Below are 14,343 nucleotides of genomic sequence, written 5' to 3'. Positions count from 1 at the left end.
TTTCTATGTGTAAACACTCTTTAGGAATAAAACCAGACCATTAGCCCAGGTCAGTTAATTACAATACTTTCCTAGCAAAGAGCAAGTCTCTGAATGTTATGCTAGAGGTAGGTGAGGTTTCAGAGAAAAATAAGGGCAAGAGGTAAGAATAAAAAGATATATAAAGAGACAGTCTCTGGAGTAGGCAAACTCAGGTAGGTGTCATAAACACACAAAAGCATCATGAATTTCCAGGATACCAGAGTGTGTTGGAAGTAGGGGAAGAGACATGGAAACGGAAGAAGAAAAAGGACTTGCAGACAAACTTCTTTCATGATGTCACCATTTTGCTTGGAAATGGGCTTTTTTAACTAGTGGAGGGAAAATGGAATCAAGAGTATCCCACAAAAGATGCAACACTCAAATGTTTTTCTACTTGAATTTGGATTTTTTAAATTTACATTTGAATATATGTTGTAGGAGTTCTCTTGAAAGTAAATATGACATGACTCAGGAGAAGTTGAGTAACTAGTTTTCTTCTGCTTTGCTATTCAATTACTTGCTGCAGCCCTGCTTCATGTTATAAACCATTCTTTTTCAATGTGATATTTAATTTTTCCATAATCTCCATCAGCCTGCCTATTAGTAGCCACTCCTCCATTTGTATTGACAAATGACCATTTCTCTTTTTTGTGTAGAGTGCAAAATCTAAAATCTACTTCCAACTAATAGTGTTGAGTAAGTCTCTCCTATATACAAATGGAACCTCAACTGCTCACTTGGCACTTCTTAGTATATAGGAAAGAGAGTAAAGTGAGTTTGAAAGGATGTCTCAGACTTCCCTGGTGGTCCACTGGATAGGAATCCACCTGCCAATGAAGGAGACATGGGTTCCATCCCTGGTCCAGAAATATTCTACATGTCATGGCAACTAAGCAGGTGCACCATAGCTGCTGAAGCCCAAGTGCTCTACAGCCCATACTCCATAAGAGAAGCCACTGCAGTGAGAAGCTGATACATGTGTAACAATGAAGATCCAGAGCAGCCAAAAATAAATAGATAAATATTTTTTTAAAAAGCAAACAAACCATGAAGTTACTTTAAATGACTCAATAAATTTATTTTAAAAAAAGAAAGAAAGTTTGTCTTTGTAGACAAACTCAATGCAAGGTATAAAGATATCCGTGAAGCTGTGGATTAGGTAATTTAGGTATAAACCATCAGTAGTCTTCTTATACTGAGGCTGTAGTTGCTCAATAAAGTTATTATTATCAGGACATTGAGAGTACGTGCTAAGTCATGTCAGTCGTGTCTGACTCATTGCAACCTTTTGAACTGTAGCCCACCAAGTTCTTCTGTCCATGGGATTCTCCAGGCCTGAATACTGGAGTACGCTTCTCCAGAGGATCTTTCTGACCCAGGGTTTGAACCTGTGTCTCTTATGTCTCCTGCATTGGCAGGAGAATACTTTGTCACTAACACCACCTGGGAAGGGAACAGAGAAATGAGGAAAGTGGGACAATGCTTAAGTGTTAATGCTTTATTTATTTATTGCAATCAGTGACCTTATTCAAACTCAAATTACCCTCTTTATTAGTCAGTTCAGTTCAGTTCAGTCACTCAGTCGTGTCCGACTCTTTGCGACCCCATGAACCACAGCACGCCAGGCCTCCCTGTCCATCACCAACTCCCGGAGTTCACTCAAACTCATGTCCATCGAGTCGGTGATGCCATCCAGCCATCTCATTCTCTGTTGTACCCTTCTCCTCCCGCCCCCAATCCTTCCCAGCATCAGTCTTTTCCAGCGAGTCAACTCGTCGCATGAGGTGGCCAAAGTATTGCAGTTTCAGCTTTAGCATCAGTCCTTCCAATGAACACCCAGGATTGATCTCCTTTAGAATGGACTGGTTGGATCTCCTTGGAGTCCAAGGGACTCTCAAGAATCTTCTCCAACACCACAGTTCAAAAGCATCAATTCTTCGGTGCTCAGCTTTCTTCACAGTCCAACTCTCACATACATACCTGACCACTGGAAAAACCATAGCCTTGACTAGACGGACCTTTGTTGGCAAAGTAATGTCTCTGCTTTATAAAATACTATCTAGGTTGGTCATAACTTTCCTTCCAAGGAGTATGCATCTTTTAATTTTATGGCTGCAGTCAGCATCCACAGTGATTTTGGAGCCCAAAATAATAAAGTCTGACACTGTTTCCACAGTTACCCCATCTATTTCCCATGAAGTGATGGGACCAGATGCCATGATCTTTGTTTTCTGAGTGTTGAGCTTCAAGCCAACCTTTTCACTCTCCTCTTTCACTTTCATCAAGAGGCTTTTTAGTTCCTCTTCAATTTCTGCCATAAGGGTGGTGTCATCTGCATATCTGAGGCTATTAATATTTCTCCCAGCAATCTTGATTCCAGCTTGTGCTTCTTCCAGTACAGCGTTCCTCATGATGTACTCTGCATATAAGTTAAATAAGCAGGGTGACAATATACAACCTTGATGTACTCCTTTTCCTATTTGGAACCAGTCTGTTGTTCCATGTCCAGTTCTGACTGTTGCTTCCTGACCTGTATACAGGTTTCTCAAGAGGCAGGTCAGGTGGTCTGGTATTCCCATCTCTTTCAGAATTTTCCACAGTTTATTGTGATCCACACAGTCAAAGGCTTTGGCATAGTCAATGAAGCAGAAATAGACGTTTTTCTGGAACTCTCTTGCTTTCTTCATGATCCAGCGGATGTTGGCAATTTGATCTCCGGTGCCTCTGCCTTTTCTAAAACCTGCTTGAACATCTGGGAGTTCACGGTTCACATATTGCTGAAGCCTGGCTTGGAGAATTTTGAGCATGACTTTACTAGTGTGTGAGATGAGTGCAATTGTGCGGTAGTTTGAGCATTCTTTGGCATTGCCTTTCTTTGGGATTGGAATGAAGGCTGACCTTTTCCAGTCCTGTGGCCACTGCTGAGTTCTCCAAATTTGCTGGCATATTGAGTGCAGCACTTTCACAGCATCATTTCTCAAGATTTGAAATAGCTCAACTGGAATTCCATCACCTCCACTAGCTTTGTTCGTAGTGACGCTCTCTAAGGCCCACTTGACTTCACATTCCAAGATGTCTGGCTCTAGGTCAGTGATCATGTTATCGTGATTATCTTGGTCATGAAGACCTTTTTTGTACAGTTCTTCTGTGTATTCTTGCCACCTCTTCTTAATATCTTCTGCTTCTGTTAGGTCCATACCATTTCTGTCCTTTATCGAGCCCATCTTTGCATGAAATGTTCCCTTGGAATCTCTAATTTTCTTGAAGAGATCTCTTGTTTTTCCTATTCTGTTGTTTTCCTCTATTTCTTTGCATTGATCGCTGAGGAAGGCTTTCTTATCTCTCCTTGCTATTCTTTGGAACTCTGCATTCAGATGCTTATATCTTTCCTTTTCTCCTTTGCTTTTCGCTTCTCTTCTTTTCACAGCTATTTGTAAGGCCTCCTCAGACAGCCATTTTGCTTTTTTGCATTTCTTTTCCATGGGGATGGTCTTGGTCCCTGTCTCCTGTACAATGTCATGACCCTCCGTCCAGAGTTCATCAGGCACTCTATCTATCAGATCTAGTCCCTTAAATCTAATTCTCACTTCCACTGTATAATCATAAGGGATTTGATTTAGGTCATATCTGAATGGTCTAGTGGTTTTCCCTACTTTCTTCAATTTAAGTCTGAATTTGGCAATAAGGAGTTCATGATCTGAGCCACAGTCAGCTCCTGGTCTTGTTTTGCTAACTGTATACAGCTTCTCCATCTTTGGCTGCAAAGAATATAATCAATCTGATTTCGGTGTTGACCATCTGGTGATGTCCATGTGTAGAGTCTTCTCTTGTGTTGTTGGAAGAGGGTGTTTGCTATGACTGGTGCATTCTCTTGGCAAAACTCTATTAGCCTTTTCCCTGCTTCATTCCGTATTCCAAGGCCAAATTTGCCGGTTACTCCAGGTGTTTCTTGACTTCCTACTCTTCTTTATAGGAGAGGGTAATTACATATAACATATACATATTAAGGTCCGTCTAGTCAAGGCTATGGTTTTTCCAGTGGTCATGTATGGGTGTGAGAGTTGTACTGTGAAGAAAGCTGATCGCCGAAGAATTGATGCTTTTGAACTGTGGTGCTGGAGAAGACTCTTGAGAGTCCCTTGGACTGCAAGGAGATCCAACCAGTCCATTCTTGGGGAGATCAATCCTGGGTGTTCATTGGAAGGACTGATGCTAAAGCTGAAACTGCAATACTTTGGCCACCTCATGCGACGAGTTGACGCACTGGAAAAGACTCTGATGCTGGGCAGGAGGAGAAGGGGACAACAGAGGATGAGATGGCTGGATGGCATCACCGACTCGATGGACATGAGTTTGAGTGAACTCCGGGAGTTGGTGATGGACAGGGAAGCCTGGCGTGCTGTGATTCATGGGGTCGCAAAGAGTCGGTCATGACTGAGCGACTGAACTGAACTGAACTGAACCATGTCCCTACCCACCCACTCCTCAACTACCCCAAACAACAGTCCTAGGCTACCACTAGTCTACTTTCTAACTATGCATGTTAGTTTATATATAGAGGATTCCTGGAAATTGACCATGGTGATGGTCACTGATATCTGTGATTATGATTCAAAAACTTAAGTGTACACTTTAAATAAATGAATTGTATGATATGTGAACTGTATCTCAATAAAGTTTTTTTTTTTAAAGTCTTATGCACCAATGTTCATAGCTGCATTGTTTATAATAGACCAAAAGTGGAAACAACCCAAATATCCATCAGCTGAAGAATGGATAAACAGAAATTGGTATGTCTATACACTGAAATATTATGCAGACATTAAAAAGGAATGGACTACTGATACAGGCTACTACATGATGAACCTACCTCAAAAACATTATGGTAAGTAAAAGAAGCTAGACACAAAGAGCTACATACTGCGATCCCATCTATACGCAATGTCCAGAATAGGTAGATCTGTTGAGATACAGAATTGTTCCTGGGGATGTGGGTAGAAGGGACTTGGGAGTGGCTATTAACAAGTATGGGATTTCTTTTGGGGGATGATGGAAATTTTCTTATTAGACAGTGGAGATAATTATACAATATTGTGAGTATATTAGAGATCACTGTACTGCACACTTTAAAATGGTGAATTTTTACATTAGTTTATCTCAGTTTAAAAACTGCTCCAAAAAAGGCTATACAGGAGTAAATCTGATTAATGGTAGTCCTGGGTGAAATAAAGGAACATGGGGACAGTTAGTCAAAAGAACCAGAAGCCTGGAGAGGAGTTTTAAGGATAGACTAGTCAAAATCATCCAAATAAGTTCCTATGTGCTTATTCCATTCTCACCAAGCATCTTTTTTTATTATAATTTGGCTTCTTATGTACATTTCCTTTTGAAAGAAAATTTGCTGACCAGAGTTTCCCAATCTTCTTTTCTATTATATTTTTCAATAAAATAAAGAATAAATTGGATTAGAATTTTGGTTTAGTGCATCCCTCTGAGGCAGATTGACTCTCCCTCCTCCTAATTTTAGTTTAGATGTGCAGGCTCAGACACTTATACAGAATTTGAGAGAAATTTCATTATTCAAGGGACCCTCACGGAAAACACAGGGGCCAAAATGGTCAGGACTTTCTTGAGAGGCAGAGTGAGTGCATTAGGCCTTTATTGTCTCTAAGGGGTGGGATACATTAGCTGTAGATTTGCAAGTTTTAAATTTCCCTCTTGCACCAAAGGAAAAGGCAGAGGGCTGGAGAGTTGTGAGTTTGAAATTTCCCACCTGCACTGAAAGAGAAGGTGCCATGACTGTAAACTTCCTAGTTTTAAATTTCCTACTGACAACAAAGGAGAGGGCACTGAGCTTTCTTATCAGCCCACCAAGAGGGAGGGGCCACCTGTATGAAAGTGAAAGTGTTACTCAGTCATGTTTGACTCTGCGACCCCAAGGACTGTAGGCCACCAGTCTACAGGAGCCCACCAGGCTCCTCTGTTCATGGTAATTCTCCAGGCAAGAATACTGCTGTGAGTTGCCATTCCCTTCTCCAGGGGATCTTCCAGGTCTCCTGCATTGCAGGCAGATTGTTTACTGTTTGAGTCACCAGGGGGTGAAGTGAAAGTTGCTCAGTCTTATCTGACCCTTTGAGACCCCATGGACTATACAGTCCATGGAATTCTCCAGGCGGAGTGGCTGGCCTTTCTCCTCTCCAGGAGATCTTCCCAACCCAGGGATCAAATCCAGGTCTCCCACATTGAAGGCATATTCTTTACCAGCTGAGCCACCAGGGAAGCCCATGGCTAATTCATACTTATATTTGGCAGAAACCAAACAATTCTGTAAAACAATTATCCTTCAATTAAAAAATAAATTTAAAATTAAAAAAAAAAGAGGTGGGGAACAACCTATGAATACTTTAAGATTCTGGAACTTTAAACTTTCCATGCTGGTTATTTTGATTATTTTCTGTCTTTCCTTGTAAAGCTTATTATCAGAACCAGTAGCAAAGAGCAGTATAGGTGAGAAAGAAGAAATTTGTTCAAATAGAAGAATTGGTACAGTTCAATGGCTGATTGAACTTACATGTATAGTAGTTCCTTAACACTGAAGCAAGGTTTTAAGTCTTGGTAACTCTTATGAGAATGACCACTAGTGCCATAGACCTTATGAGGAAAATTGGGAGAGGAAACTTTCTAAACTGTTATACATTGTTTAGAATATGTGTCTGCAAACAGAATTTTGGCAAGAGTTTTTCTTAACATTTTAATTATCATAGACATCTATATGACAGAGTTAGGAATAACTGAGAGATGCAACCAAAATCATATTTTTTAAAAAATTTAGTTAAATTAATCAATTATTTAAATAATTACTCCTCTTACTCATCTGGCTTATGGTTTCACCTCTTGGGTACAGTATTTTTCAAACTGGAGTGTCCAGCTGCTACACACTGGGAAGACCTAGAATTCACGTTTCCACGTGCTCAGATTTGATGCGCAGCCCTGATTTCTGGTTTGCAACGAGGGTTGGACAGTGGGCTGACCGAGGTGATCTGCTTCAGCCCCAGACCCTCGCCCTGACCCATGGCTTGTGACCCACAGCCCACCACCTATAAGCAGCGGACCGCTGACTTCGAGAATGTGTAAAACCTTGCACATGTTTGCGCCCGCCCTCCCTGGTCAATTATAAAAGAAACCCGGATGTTTGGGGGGCGGGGGGAGAAGCTGGCGTCTACCCATGAGGCAGCGCGCTTAGTTATATACTTCTGCCCTCTTCTGAGGCACTCATTCCGCTCTGAGAGTCGCCGCGGGCAGTCGCTGTGGCTGCAGTCGCTGCCTAATGTTTTCGCGCTCCTCCCTTCCCTCCTCCTCTTTCTCCTCCTCCGAGTCCCAGTCAGGCTGACCTGCCCCGCTCGCGGTAAGTGTCCCCCGCCTGCGCCGCGCGGAAGCAGGCAGGGGCTCTCCCGCGAGGCTGTGGCCACTTTGCTCTGAGGGCAGTTGAGGTGGCCCGGTTGTGAGAACTGGGTCGAGGGTCTGGATGCTGGCATAGGTCGCCAGGATGGCCCAGGGTGCGGGGGAGGGGACGGACTTGGCGCGGTGGCGGGTGGGCCACCATCTTGCGCCAGCCCGGTGGGGGAGGCATCTCGGAAAGGTAGTTGCTTGGCGGCAGCGTTTGGCCACCCCTCAGGCCGACAGCGTTTGGCCACCCTCAGGTCGGAGCCGCGCGGGTTGCTGCTGCTTCCTCCTCACCTTCGGGGGCCTAAGTGTCGGTCTGTCCCAGCCTGGTTTTGGCTTTTCTTTCTGGAGGCAACTCCCTTTGGTCTTTTGTACACATGATGCCGAGGTTTGGCGAGACCCGCCCACCCTCAAGGCTCTTCAGTCTTGGGAATAGAGGGGAGAGAGGGTCTCGAACTTTCTGGCTCCTGGCCCCCTTGGGCCCCTCCTTTCTGTGCTGACTCTCCCCACCCAGGTTACTGGTCATTCAGTGCTTACACCCTTGTTCTTGCCAAAGGAACCTCTCTCCTCCGTCGTAGAAATCGTGCTCCATTCCGTTATTGTCTAGAGAAGAGCCCTGAGGAGAAACGTGGAGTTAGAGACACAATTTTTTAACTGTGATCGTTGTAATGAGACGGAAAAAATTATCTCATTGTGAGGTTTTATCTTTCTCTAGACACGGAGGGAGTTCCTCTTAACTTATCTCAAGTTTTAATGCTATTTTAAAAGGAGAGATCGGAGAAGAAAGTGTCAAGTGAACTAGCTTCTTGTACATCCAAGGAGTTCTCTTTGTTTGCAAGGATTTTTTAGGTTTGTTTGTTTTTTTTAATCTGTGAGCTTAAATTTTGCTTTTATTATTTTCAGGTTTGAACAGTGATTTTTAATGTCTTTTAGTGCCATTAAGATAAAATTAAAACCGAGAAGTAGAGTTTTAACCACAAAATTCTCGTCTTAGCATTTGTGATGTGTCCTGCTTTGGGGGGGTTACAGTGAAAATTCAAACTGTCTCCTTAAGCAGAAACTTTACTAAGCCTATGAAGACACCCATTTGCTGATAAAATTAAGGCTGTGTGCCCTTGATGTGTTACCATTGGTACAAATCCCACTACAGTTGTATCTTGCATTTATACTTTTCATTGCTATCACTTCTTTTGAGGTGGGCTGCGGGGTGTTGATAGAACTGTTCTGAAGTTGAGGAAACAACCTCAAGGAGATTTTACCCTTAGTCCTGCGGTTAAAAGTGATAGAACCAATTCTTGAACCTAGGTCTTCTGACTCCTTAGCCAATGCTCAGTCCACTATATAATGATCCACTTTTTGTGAGAGTGAAGTGGTTAAGAAGGAAAAGCAAGTAGACTCACCTAAAACATATAGGTAACATTTTTCCATTTTCTTTCCTTTATATTTAAAATATTTAAGACTTCATATCAAAACAACATTGTAAATCAGCTATAATACTTCAGTAAAAAATTTTTTTAAAGAATTCATATCTTTTCAACTTTTTAGTATTAATATTATTTCCAAGTATGTTGAAAATTTGAAAAAAGTTCTATGTTGAAGGGGTCCAAATTTCAGCTTCTCCTCTTCAACCCATTTCCATCAGTTCAGTTTTCTGCTCCAATCTGATTTTTTCAGCCTAGAGTTTTACTCCTTGGCAACAACTTTTTTAGTGGAAAGAGAGAGTAAGGGGAATGGATATATATTTCTGTACCTCCTCTTCTCTTCAAATTGTTTTCTTTATTCACGAGGGCATTTAGAACCATACCCAAATATTTCTGTTGTTCTTATTATACAGGGAAAATACCTAAATGATTAGCAGTTTTTGTAAATAGAAAATAACCCATAGTTTTAGTGACAGATAAGATATTTATTGGATATTTATATTTAAAATATGTTTTATTTCAAAAGTGCTTTTTTGAAGGTCAGAAGTATTTCACATATTCACTAAATATGTAACCCTGAATATTTTTCTTTTTTGCTTCAGAGAAGGACTTAAAATATACATGATTTTCAGTCAGGTTGTTTTAAATAGTGACTCATGAAGGACTTGGTTTTCTCCATGATTTGTATCAAAAGTGTATCTAGGCCTTTTTAATTCATTCCTTGCAAAGCAGTTTTCTTTTAAGAAGTGTTTTTAATAACCGTTTATCAAGAAAAGTAGCCATCCTTACATGCCATCTGGGTCCAATGGACTATTTTTCTTTCATCTTTTGTATTTTAAGTCATTTTAGAAATAATTGCAATAAGAATAAAAAATAGTGAAACCAGTTTTATTAGATAAATATTAATAAGACATGGTGTACTCCTTTGTATGTTCTTAGAAAAACAAAAATACATTTCAGAAATTGCTAAAAGTATCCAATTGTCTTTTTATTAGGACAGATCCTAAAGACATTTGCAAAAATGTAAATCAGTGTCATTCTTATTAGATTTTTTGTTTTTGAAAATAGTTAATTAAAAGTATTTATATGGGCATGTGATGGGCTTTTTATTACTTTAAATAAGTTAATATATATTTAATTTTTTCCTCAGTTTCAATTTCTAATATGGTAAGTATAAATAGATATAATCCACATAAGGAAAAAGCTCATTGGAGTCATCAATAAGTTTTAAGAATGAAGAGTGGGCCTGAAATAAGTTTGAGAACTACTAATCTGTCATTCTTTATTTGTGACAATATTTTAGCAGTTCTATACATGAACTAGAATTTTTGTTTCTTTTTAGTGCTTATATTCCTCAACTTGTATGACTTTTAGTAAAGAAGGAAATGTTGAGCAAAATAAGGCAAATTACTGTATAATAATTTTTCATGTGCTTTATTTAATCTTCCAGTAGTGCTGCAAGGAAGGTATTACTGTTTTCATTTTACAGATAGAAAAACTAAGTTCAAAGAGACCAATTAAATATCCTATAGGTTTGGCAACCAGAAAGTGGTAGACTTCAAATTCCCACTCAGTTGTTCAGCTCCTATGTCTAGTGTTCCCATAATTGTGCTCCATATCTTGACTTGATATTTTCCCTAGTGGTTTAGTTTTGATCCTATAAAATGTGAATTAACAATATATACTTCTTAAAAAAAAACAATATATACTTCTTGAGGTTACTTTAGAAATTAACGATTATAGAATATCTTATGAAACTTAAATGAAGTATTTGTTATATAATTTGGCTTTGAAAGGTCCACTATGCACTAGTCTTTTCTCCAGGTTGTATCTTTTACATATGAATTGCAATAAAAACATAATCTATACTCTGAATATGATATAAAAATTACTTTGCAGAAAGTATATTTTATTAGAATGGTGGTCCATCTCAAAAGCTAATGTTAAAATGTTTTAAAATATAGACAAGCTTTGCAAAATATTATGCTAATGATTTTAAATCTTAATGTCAAGTAGGTGTTTTCTACATATAGATGAATTATGAAAGTCAACTGAGACAAAAGTTGAAAACTTAAATTAGGGAAGAAATAGTAAAATTATTAAAGATCTGCTCAAAATGTACATAGACTCAAAATATACCTGTGTTCAGGCTTTCAAAAATTAACTTCCACAATATAAAAACTTCTTGGACAAAGACAAGATGATGAATCTATGTTTTTCTTCTAAATTATATATGATTTGTTCCCAAGACCTGGTTTGAGAGTTTGAATTGTTTTTAGGTTCCAGTGAAGTTATCTAATAAACCAAGGTATAATACGGTGTTTCTTGGATATGAGTACAGTACCAATTAATTCCTATTATAAGGAAAACATTTTCACAGATACCCTCTTACTTAAAATATTTAAGTATTCTTAGAATTCTTGTACAGTCATAAAATAATCAGGACTGCAAAATCAATGCTATTCAAATCAACCTTACAACATTGAATACACTTTGGTGAAACAAAGTCACTGACTACTTCAATTGAGTTTTTCACACCCATAATTCATATATATCTAGGCAGAGGCAAGATTTTTCTATTTAAACTTTTTCAGTACCTTCATTTCTCTGTACAAACTGTTGTTTTTCCCTTCATTTAGTACAAATACATCATTTAGATATTCTTTCTCTCTGTTCTTTTATTAGGTACCAGCAGTAAAAGCAATAGTACTTGATGACAATGCAGTAGTAAATACAGACAAAAACATGAAAACTGATATAATAAAACAATTCAACTTCTGAGTGTTTACCCAGAAGACACAAAAACACTAACTCAAAAAGATACCTGCACCCCCATGTACACTGCAGCATTATTATAATGTTATTACTGTAATAACCAATACATGGAAAAATCTAAGTGTCCATCTTTGGATGAATGAATAGAGAAAATATGGAATATTATTCCACATTATTCCATGGAATATTATTCAGCTATTTAAATGAAGGAAATCCTGCCATTTGCAGCAACATGAATGGACCTTTAGGGCATTATGCTAAGTCAAAGAAAGACAAATAACCTGTGATCTCCCTTGTGTGTGGAATCTTTAAAACATAAACACACTTCATAGATACAGAACACAGATTGGGGGAGGGGAGGACAAAATTGGGTGAAGGTGGTCAAACAAACTTCTAATACAGAATAAGTCCTGGGGATGTAATACAGTGTGGTGTGATTACAATTAATAAGACTGTGCTGGGTATTTGAAAGTTGCTAAGAGAGCAGGGGGCTTCCCAGTGGTAAAAGAATCCGCCTGCCAATGCAGGAGATACAGGTTCAATCAGTGGGTGGAGAAGATCCCCTGAAGTGGCAACCCATTCCTATATTCTTGCCTGAAAAATTCCGTGACAGAGGAGCGTGGCAGGCTACAGTCCATGGGGTTGAAAAGAATCAGACATAACTGAGCACACATGCTTCTGCAAGAGAGTAGCTCTTAAAAGATCTCATCACACAAACACACACACACAACAACTGTAGTGATAGATGTTAATTAGACTTACTCTGGTGATCATTTTGCAATATATACATGTGTCACATCAGAACTTGAATGTCTCCCTATTCTACCTTCTTTTTCTCTACTCTGTAATCTTATGACTTTGCTATTCTTTGTTGGTGTCTTTCTTAGATAGTCTTTCTCCATTTAGTGATTTCCATCACCACCAAGCGTATATCCTATCAGCTTATTATATGCCTAACAGCTTTATTCAGCTATAATTCACATTATGTACAATTCACCCATTTGAAGTGTACAATTCAATGATTTTAGTACATCCACAGTGCTGTGCAATTATCACCACAATCAATTTTAAAACATTTTCATCACCCTGTGAAGAAACCTCATATCCATTAGGAGTTGTTCATTTACCCACCAGTCCTCCCAGCTGTAAGCAACCACTACTCCTCTTTCTGTTTTTATGAATTTGCCATTTCTGGAGATTTCATATAAATGAAATCATACAACATGTAGTCTTTCTCACTAGTTTCTTTCAGTTAGTATAATCTCAAGATCCATCCATCCATTTTGTAGTATGTACCAGTACTTCATTCTTTCTATGACCATATTATTCCCTTATATAGGTATATCACATTTTGTTTCTCCATTAATCAGGCACTTGTGTCGTTCACTTTTTTGCTATTATCAATAGTACTGCTATGAATGTTCATCTACATGTTTTTGTGTGGACAAACGTGTTCAATTCTCTCTTGCTAGGAGTGGAATTGCTGGGTTATGTGTTAACTTTTTGCCTTTTCATACTGTTTAGGGGGAAAAGGGAGAAGAGGGCAGCAGAGGATGAGATGGTTAGATAGCATCACTGACTCAGTGGACATGGATTTGAGCAAACTCTGGGAGATAGTGAAGGACAGGGAAGCCTGGTGTGCTGCAGTCCATGGGGTCACAAAGAGTTGGACACGACTTAGCTAAGGAAACAAGAACAAATGTTAATTTTAAGTCTTAAGTTTGTGGCTGCCAAAGTGTTTTCCACATTGTCTGCATCATTTTATATTCTTACCAGCAATATATGAAAGTTCCAGTTTCTCCATATGCTGGCCAACACGTTATTAATCTGTTCTTTTTAGTTACAACCATCGTAGTGAGTGTGAAATGGCATCTTAATATTCTCAAGTATTTCATCTTGTAGAATGCACATAACATACAATTTACTATTGTAATTTTTTTAATCCACAGATTTTTTTTAATTTTTGTAGAATTAACTCTTAAAAGGTAGCTGAATTTTAGATGTATAAGAGCTGAAACAAGATATATATATATTAATTTTAATTATTTATATATGCAGTCTCCAAAAACTGAATGGATTATGCTCCAACAGGTCTTTCATTAGTCAGTTACTTGAAATTCATTTTCCCCTGCATAAGACCAGTCTGTTGAATTTGTGCATAGTATGCCTACCTGAGTCAGTAGCTGAGGTGGAGAGTTCTCTTCTGCTTATTTTGGTGTCAACTCTGGGTTGCAGAACCTGGAGACCCTTTGGAGTTGCTATTATAGGAATGCTAAGATACTCCTTACATATTTTGCTAGATATTCCATTTCTCTAACAAATGACTTAATTTCTCATAGAATTCTTTGCCTTGCCACCAAAGCTCTGAAGTGATGATCTGAGAATTTTTTGTGGTGATCGTTTTGGGGAGGCTTAACTGCTTTATTGGGAAACGTAGCTTTAGACTAAAGTTAGGATTCTAATGGCATCTGAGAGTGTTTATGAACATACTGATTGAGGCTCCTTGGTGGCTGCTGCTGCTGCTGCTAAGTCACTTCAGTCGTGTCCGACTCTGTGTGACCCCATAGACGGAAGCCCACCAGGCTCCCCCATCCCTGGGATTCTCCAGGCAAGAACACTGGAGTGGGTTGCCATTTCCTTCTCCAATGTGTGAAAGTGAAAAGTGAAAGTGAAGTCGCTCAGT

At 39.0% G+C, this 14,343-nt stretch overlaps 1 protein-coding gene across 6 annotated transcripts in view; it reads left to right on the top strand.

Annotated features, from left to right (window-relative positions):
• The first annotated feature begins 7,306 nt into the window (after positions 1–7,306).
• The window catches only part of ZNF280C (zinc finger protein 280C), a 58,136-nt gene continuing 51,099 nt past the window's right edge, over positions 7,307–14,343 (top strand). For all 6 annotated transcript variants that reach the window (XM_088833803.1, XM_055393484.2, XM_055393482.2 and 3 more), the window contains exon 1: positions 7,307–7,426. The gene's annotated coding sequence lies outside the window, so the exon portion shown is untranslated. The remainder of the gene's footprint in view (positions 7,427–14,343) is intronic.

The sequence above is a fragment of the Moschus berezovskii genome, chromosome X (genome assembly GCF_049115385.1).
Source record: "Moschus berezovskii isolate FMDL1 chromosome X, NW_MosBer_1.0, whole genome shotgun sequence".
Lineage (NCBI taxonomy): Eukaryota > Metazoa > Chordata > Mammalia > Artiodactyla > Moschidae > Moschus > Moschus berezovskii.
This window is presented reverse-complemented; position numbering and strand designations above follow the sequence as displayed.